We start from the raw sequence: 6,571 nt of genomic DNA on the forward strand, positions 1-6,571 counted from the left end.
TCAGTGCTTCAAAAGCAAAAGCTTTTTAAAAATTTCAGATAGGAGCTTAAGGGCACGTGTAGATTGTGTTGCTGCTACAGATTCAAGGATTACGTAGAGACAAAGGCACTGTCCTCATCAGTAGTACCCTCATGGTGTGTATTAGTTGAAGTAGTTCATGAAACCTTATATCTTTATGACTTAAAAAGAAAAATAACTAAACAGATAAAAGAATCATTTAAAGATCTCTTCAAGAATTTCTTAAATCTCTTCAAGGTTTAGGTCCTAGAGTATCCCTTCAGGAATCTCCTAAACTCCTTTTTTTTTTTTTTTTTAACATTTTTTCTTTAAAGATTTTATTTGTCAGAGAGAGAGAGAGAGCACAAGCAGGGGGAGTGGCAGGCAGAGGGAAAAAACAGGCTCCCTGCTGAGCAAGGAGCCTGATGCAGAACTTGATCCCAGGCCACCCTGAGCCACCCAGGGAGCCCTATCCTAGACTCCTAAGGATAGAGAACAAATTGAGGGTTGATGGAGGGAGGTGGGTGGGGGGTGGGCTAAATGGGTGATGGTTAAGGAGGATACTTGTTGTGATGAGCACTGGGTGTTATATGTAAGTGATGAATCACTAAATTCTACTCCTGAAGTCAATATTACAATATATGTCAATTAACTAGAATTTAAATAAAAATTTGGAAGGAAAAAAAAAAGGAATCTCCTAAAGTACAAGAACGACAGTGGTATGGGGCACAATACTATCACCTGGTCAGCAGAACAATGTGAGGCAGTTAACCATCTGTGCAATCTGGTAGCCACTAGCCACATGTGGATAACTAAATTTTCATTAAAATTAGGTAAAAAAAAAAAATCAGTTTCTTAGCCAAGCTAATTAATATCAAATGCTTGATAGTCACATATAGCCAGTGGTTATCTGAACAATGCAGATGATAGAATATTTACGCCATTAGAGGAAGTTCTATTGGAGAGCCCTGCTAAGCTTATCAAGAAGTTCTGGTTCCTGTTGAAGAAAAAGATCCAAACCACAAACAGCCAAGAATCAGACATTCTTCATAACATTAGAAAAGGCTATTGAATATAATTTACTCCTTTAGTTGTATAATCTACCTGAGGAAAAAATAACATAAATGAGTCATTTTATCATAGGAGGTAATCAGAATCTTCCCACAATATCGTTTTGAAATCATATTTCGTGCACTGACTTTTTGGTTCACTTCATTTCCTTAAGCCCTCTGGAATGGAAGGTAATCAATCCAGTCTTTTTTCCCCTCCAAATTTAATGTTATGATGACTTCTTGGGGATATGTGTTGAATAAAGTACACCTGAAACCAACTTTTCCTTGCTGTTTTATTTTACAATGATATTTACCATAAAGGTATTTTAGGGCACCTGGGTGGCTCAGTCAGTTACACGTCTGACCTTGGTTTAAGTTCAGGTCATGATATCGGGATCCTGGGATTGAGCCATGCATGGGGCTCTATGTTCAGTGGGAAGTCTGCTTAAGATGCTCTCTCTGTCTTCCTCTCTCCCTCCCTGTACCCCCCTCCATGCTCCTGTTGGTGTACTCTCTCTCTCACAAATAAATAATCTTAAAAAAAAATAAAGGTGTTTCATTTTTCCATGTATTGTTCTTTATGTGTTCTTGCAGAGAATATTAAATATAGAACTGCCTATGACATATATCCTTTGGCATTATTAAGGAAAATTTAACTGAAAACAGGGATAACTTCAAAATTACTCAATAAATCTTAGTAAGAAAAACATCTATTTGAAATTGTATGTGGTTTCTTAAAACAAACCAAAACAAATGCTGGTAAGACAATATCCTCCTTGGGGATGTAATTGAGCAAGAGACCCTGAGACATACTGAAACACTGACATAATAACACTACTTCAATAAAAATAATAGTCTTATTGTTAGGCACAAGTAAAGTTTAGCCTGCAATGGCTTATGTGGAATATCGCTCAAGAGTCAAGCAGGTGTACTACTGCTAAGATATCAGGACCGTAATAGCTCAGAAGAATGATAGCTCAGAGGAACTGGAGTTTCCTGGGAAGGATATCACGGGACTAAGAAGACACATGATTTGGTGATAGCTAAGAAATTAGTTGTTTTCCATTTAAATTAAAATAAGCAAAGTGAAACAAAACCTCTATAAACACAAATTGATAAGAGAATTCCTAACTTTCAGAAGTGACAAATCATTTAAGTGAAAAGATGGCTTTATTAAAGACCGTTGACAACCCTAAACCTCTTAGATTTCATTGCTATTGCAGTAATAATTTGAAGAGCTAATCCGAGTGCATGAACTGCATTTTGACTGCTGAGTGAACATTATCAATATTAAAGTTATATCCTGCAAATAAATGAAATTTATTGCATACAGCTCTAGTACGTTTCAGAAAGCAAGTGACCTAATTTCAATGTGGGCTGGCAAGCTGGCAATACACACCATCGTCAAGGAAGAATCTACCTTCTTAAATCAATAAAACTTATATGCAAAAGTGAAGCAATATCACTTTTAGCACATAACTCCCAATTCTTTTTAGTGCAGACTTGTTAACGAGTCTCAAACCACTTAAATAAAATACTTTTTAAATGCTTGCCTTCAAGTGTCCTCTGATATTTTATTCATTCATTTTTATTTTTGTACTTTTATTTCATTTATTTGTAAATGTTTTCTTTCTCAATTTTTCCTGCCAATTTAAACTTCTATGTAGACCTTTTTTTTTTTTTTTTTTTTTTTTTTTTTAGGACTTGGCACGTTCTAACCAATAATGCTGCTTCTACTGCAACTAAGATTTCGGTTTTAGTTTCATGTTAATTTCCTCAACTCTCCTGGCAAGATCTGCCGACATCCTCGGTAAAATTCTCAGTGCTTGAACATACTTATTCTGAGCTTTGATCTTTTTTTTTTCTTTTTTATTCTGAGCTTTGATTTTTTTTTTTTCTTTTTAATCATCAGCGCATTCTGAAAAATCAGGAGACGCTCCACTGCAAAGCTACCGGGTTCCTTTGAGTTGGTTGCTCGTACTCACTGCGCTCGGGGCTGGTGCTGAAACTCCCTCCAGCTCAGCACCCACTCGGTCTGTCTCTCCTGCGCCGCCGCGGAGCCTGCACCCGCCTATTCCCCAGCTGCTGGGACAGCCCCGCCGGCCTTTACTTCCTGCCGGGACAAATTACCTATGACTGGGCGGGAGAAGGGCGGGCTCTAGCACCTATGACCCAGAGGTCTGTTTCCTCCGCGCGACCCGGCTGCCCCGCCAGCAATTATTTCCTGCGGGGACAATTAGGGCACAACTCCGGGAGAAGGAGTGGGGGCACTGCCAAAAAGGAGACGTGGAGGCCGCCCAGGGTTGCAGGTTGAGAAACACCTTCCTCCAACTGCTGCGCGGGGAGCACGGTCTTGTGACTCACGTGACCCTGAGGAGGCGTTCTCGGGCCTGTGTGGATCAACCAGCAAACTAGAAAGGCTTTTGTGTATTTTAAGGGATGATCCTTCAGGGAGTTCTGTGTGAGTCACCCTCTAAAGGTGACAGAGTTAGGTGGTATTTGTACTAATTATGGTTGAAACAAAAGTCCAAGGAATTTCATACAATCATAAAAGGCTATCTAAAGCTGAATTTGTTATCACCATCAAGAAATTCTTCTGAATCACTAATGTCACTAACATCTCCGTGACATCACAAGATTTCACTTGTAATCACTGATCATTTCTAAATGCACACAGACCAGTTTTTCTGTGTATTTATCTAATAGGTACTGAGTACCATGTGAGAACATATATTCTAGGCCTCTGAAACTTGATTGTACATTATGATCACTGAAGAGGTTTTCTGCTTTATTTAGTTTTTTAAAATACTAATACCTGGACCCCACAGCAGACCAGCTGAAATAGAATCTCTGGGAATGTGGCACAGGAATCATTTTCTCCTCCAGATGATTCTAATGTGTAGCCAGTCTTGAGAATCACATTCTAGATCAATAGTCAAATTTTATTGGTTGGGAAGAGTTACCAGGAGAAGGAGTTAAAATACTGATTCCTGACATTTCGATTTCGATTTTGAGAAACATTGCTCTAGTCCTCCATGGTCAGGGATGTAGCCATTAACTGCATATGGCTATTTGAATTCAAATTAGAGTAAACATTCAGTGGTTCATTTGTACTGGAAAATTTTTAAGTGCTCAATAGTCACATATGCAGATTACAGAACATTACTATCATTGCAAAAAGTTCTGTTGGACAGCACTGTTCTGGACTCAAGAGGCCTGGGAGTATAGCAGTGACCTATAGGAGTCCTACCTTCATATGGATTCCAGAAGAGCAAAAAATGTAGATATGAACAATTAAGTTCAGAAAAGGGGAAGTGCTGGGTTCTGTCCTAGTCTAAGAAGTCAAGGAAGGCCTCTCTGAGGAAGTGACAGTTAACAGAGACAATTCAGTAGTTGGTAATGACTGTAGAGTTATAAGAGGAAGAAAGCATAAGGACTGCTCAAAGATGAGGTATCCTGGAAGGAAGTCCTACTTTAAACAGTACTCATGGGGCACCTGGGTGGCTCAGTGGGCTAAAGCCTCTGCCTTTGACTCAGGTCATGGTCTCAGGGTCCTGGGATTGAGCCCCGCATCAGGCTCTCTGCTCAGCAGGGAGCCTGCTTCCCTTCCTCTCTCTCTGCTTGCCTTTCTGCCTACTTTTGATCTCTGTCAAATAAATAAATAAAAATAAAATCTTTAAACAGTATTCATATTCATAAACAATAATGAAAAAGCAGGGGCACCTGGGTAGCTCGGTCAGTTAAGCAGCAGACTTGGGATTTTGGCTCAGGTTATGACCTCAGGGTTGTGAAACTGAGCCCTGCCTCAGGTTCCATGCTGAGTGTGAAGCCTGCTTGGGATTGTATCTCTCTCTCTTTCTCTCCCTCTGCCCCTCCCTGCTCATGCTCTCTCTCTCTCTCTCTCTCTCTCTCAAAATAAATAAATAAATAAATAAACAAACAAACAAATAAACACACCCAATAGTGTAAGCAGCAGATGGGAAGGAAAAGTATCACATCATATAAAGAATTAAGGAAGCTAAGGCTTTTCACCTAAGGGAAGAGATTAATTCAGAAATTCAGAGTTCAGAAAAATTTTGAGGAAACAAATTCTCCTTTCCTCACAAATCCTCTCTCCCCCCAAAATATGAGGGCCTAAGTCCAACCTCAACTTGTTTCATTTCATGATTTCAGGCGACCTCAATGATTATGTGGTTCATTCTTGCTTCAGATTCACATTGAGAAACTGAGACTCACATTGTTGTGAATTTCCTAAAATCTTAAAGTGAGTTGGGGGCTGAGTCAGGATTGAGGACATTTATTACAGGATGTCTCAAGTCCAGTGCTTTTCACATCATGCCATAGACCTAATCCAAACCCGGGTGATCCTCTGCTTAAACTAAAATTCTTCTTTCGAGTTGTTTCATATGCATTAATGTCTAAACATAAAAGCCTATATTGGAAAAGTTTTGGGAGGCACTAGAAGATCCAGGTTAGCTTCATATACTAGCCATTTATCTCTAGAAAATTCATTTACTCTCTCTAAACCTGTTTGCCTTTTTATGTTATTACTGACATAATAAGATCTGTGTACCTCATCCTTTTATGTGGTCTAAAGATAAAATGTATTAAAAATATTAGAATTCTGGTTTCTGCTATGACATTTAAAGACCTTGGGAGTTATCACTCCTGTCATGAAGATAAGAAGAAAACTGAACACGCTGAAAATCAGCAACTCTTCTTACATCTACCAGATAATAGAGGTCACAAGGTAAATCACCTCCCTGAAAACTGCAAAGGTAGGTGAATGCAGAGAATCATACCTTATGACCTAACTGGAGCCAGTAATGGGTAGAGGGTTCTTCAACAGTAATGGTGAGGACCCAGTAACCAGGGAGCACACATACCTTCAGGAGTTGACCTTCAGGAGTCTTGCTAGGTTCTCACAGTAAAGATCAGAGAAAAATTTCCCCTTGCTTCGGGCAAAGGGAGGGGAAATGTAGCTATTATGAAACATGCCCAGAACCTCCGTTCTCTGAAATAAAGCCTAGTCTTCTAGATAAACATCTTTATCAGAGCTTTATCAGACTTGGAAGAAGAATAATTGGGTGATCTGAGCCCCTTCTAGTTTTCCTGTCTCTCATGAAGGAAAAAAAAAAGGGTTAGGAAACTTCTCTGAGGGTTAAAGTTCAGGGATCCTGGCTCACTAAAAATGGAGATTTACTCATAAGAGTATAGAGTGCTTCCACTCCCCAAAACCCTATGAGCATATTAAAAGTGTTCCAATAATACCAGTGGATTACAACTGATAGAGCTGCAAGACACAGACACTGTTTAAGGAGTTTCTAGGAAAGCTCAAAGACAAAACAGGAGACAGAAGGAAGGATATTAGGAGAAATTGAAACCTATGACACCTACAGCTATAGCAAATATTAAACACAACCTAACTCTGGCAAGGTAAAAAGAAAATTTCACACTAAAGGCCTGCTTACAACAGTGCCTATTATTTGATACATCATATCTGGCTTGTAAAAAAAATTACA

General features: G+C 39.2%; 1 protein-coding gene across 1 annotated transcript in view; it reads right to left on the minus strand.

Moving 5' to 3' along the window:
* TMEM144 (transmembrane protein 144) overlaps positions 1-3,129 on the minus strand; it is a 39,012-nt gene extending 35,883 nt beyond the window's left edge. The window contains exon 1 of the mRNA XM_080797153.1: positions 3,035-3,129. The gene's annotated coding sequence lies outside the window, so the exon portion shown is untranslated. The remainder of the gene's footprint in view (positions 1-3,034) is intronic.
* Positions 3,130-6,571: the final 3,442 nt, after the last annotated feature.

This window comes from Martes martes (genome assembly GCF_963455335.1).
Source record: "Martes martes genome assembly, chromosome: 2".
Lineage (NCBI taxonomy): Eukaryota > Metazoa > Chordata > Mammalia > Carnivora > Mustelidae > Martes > Martes martes.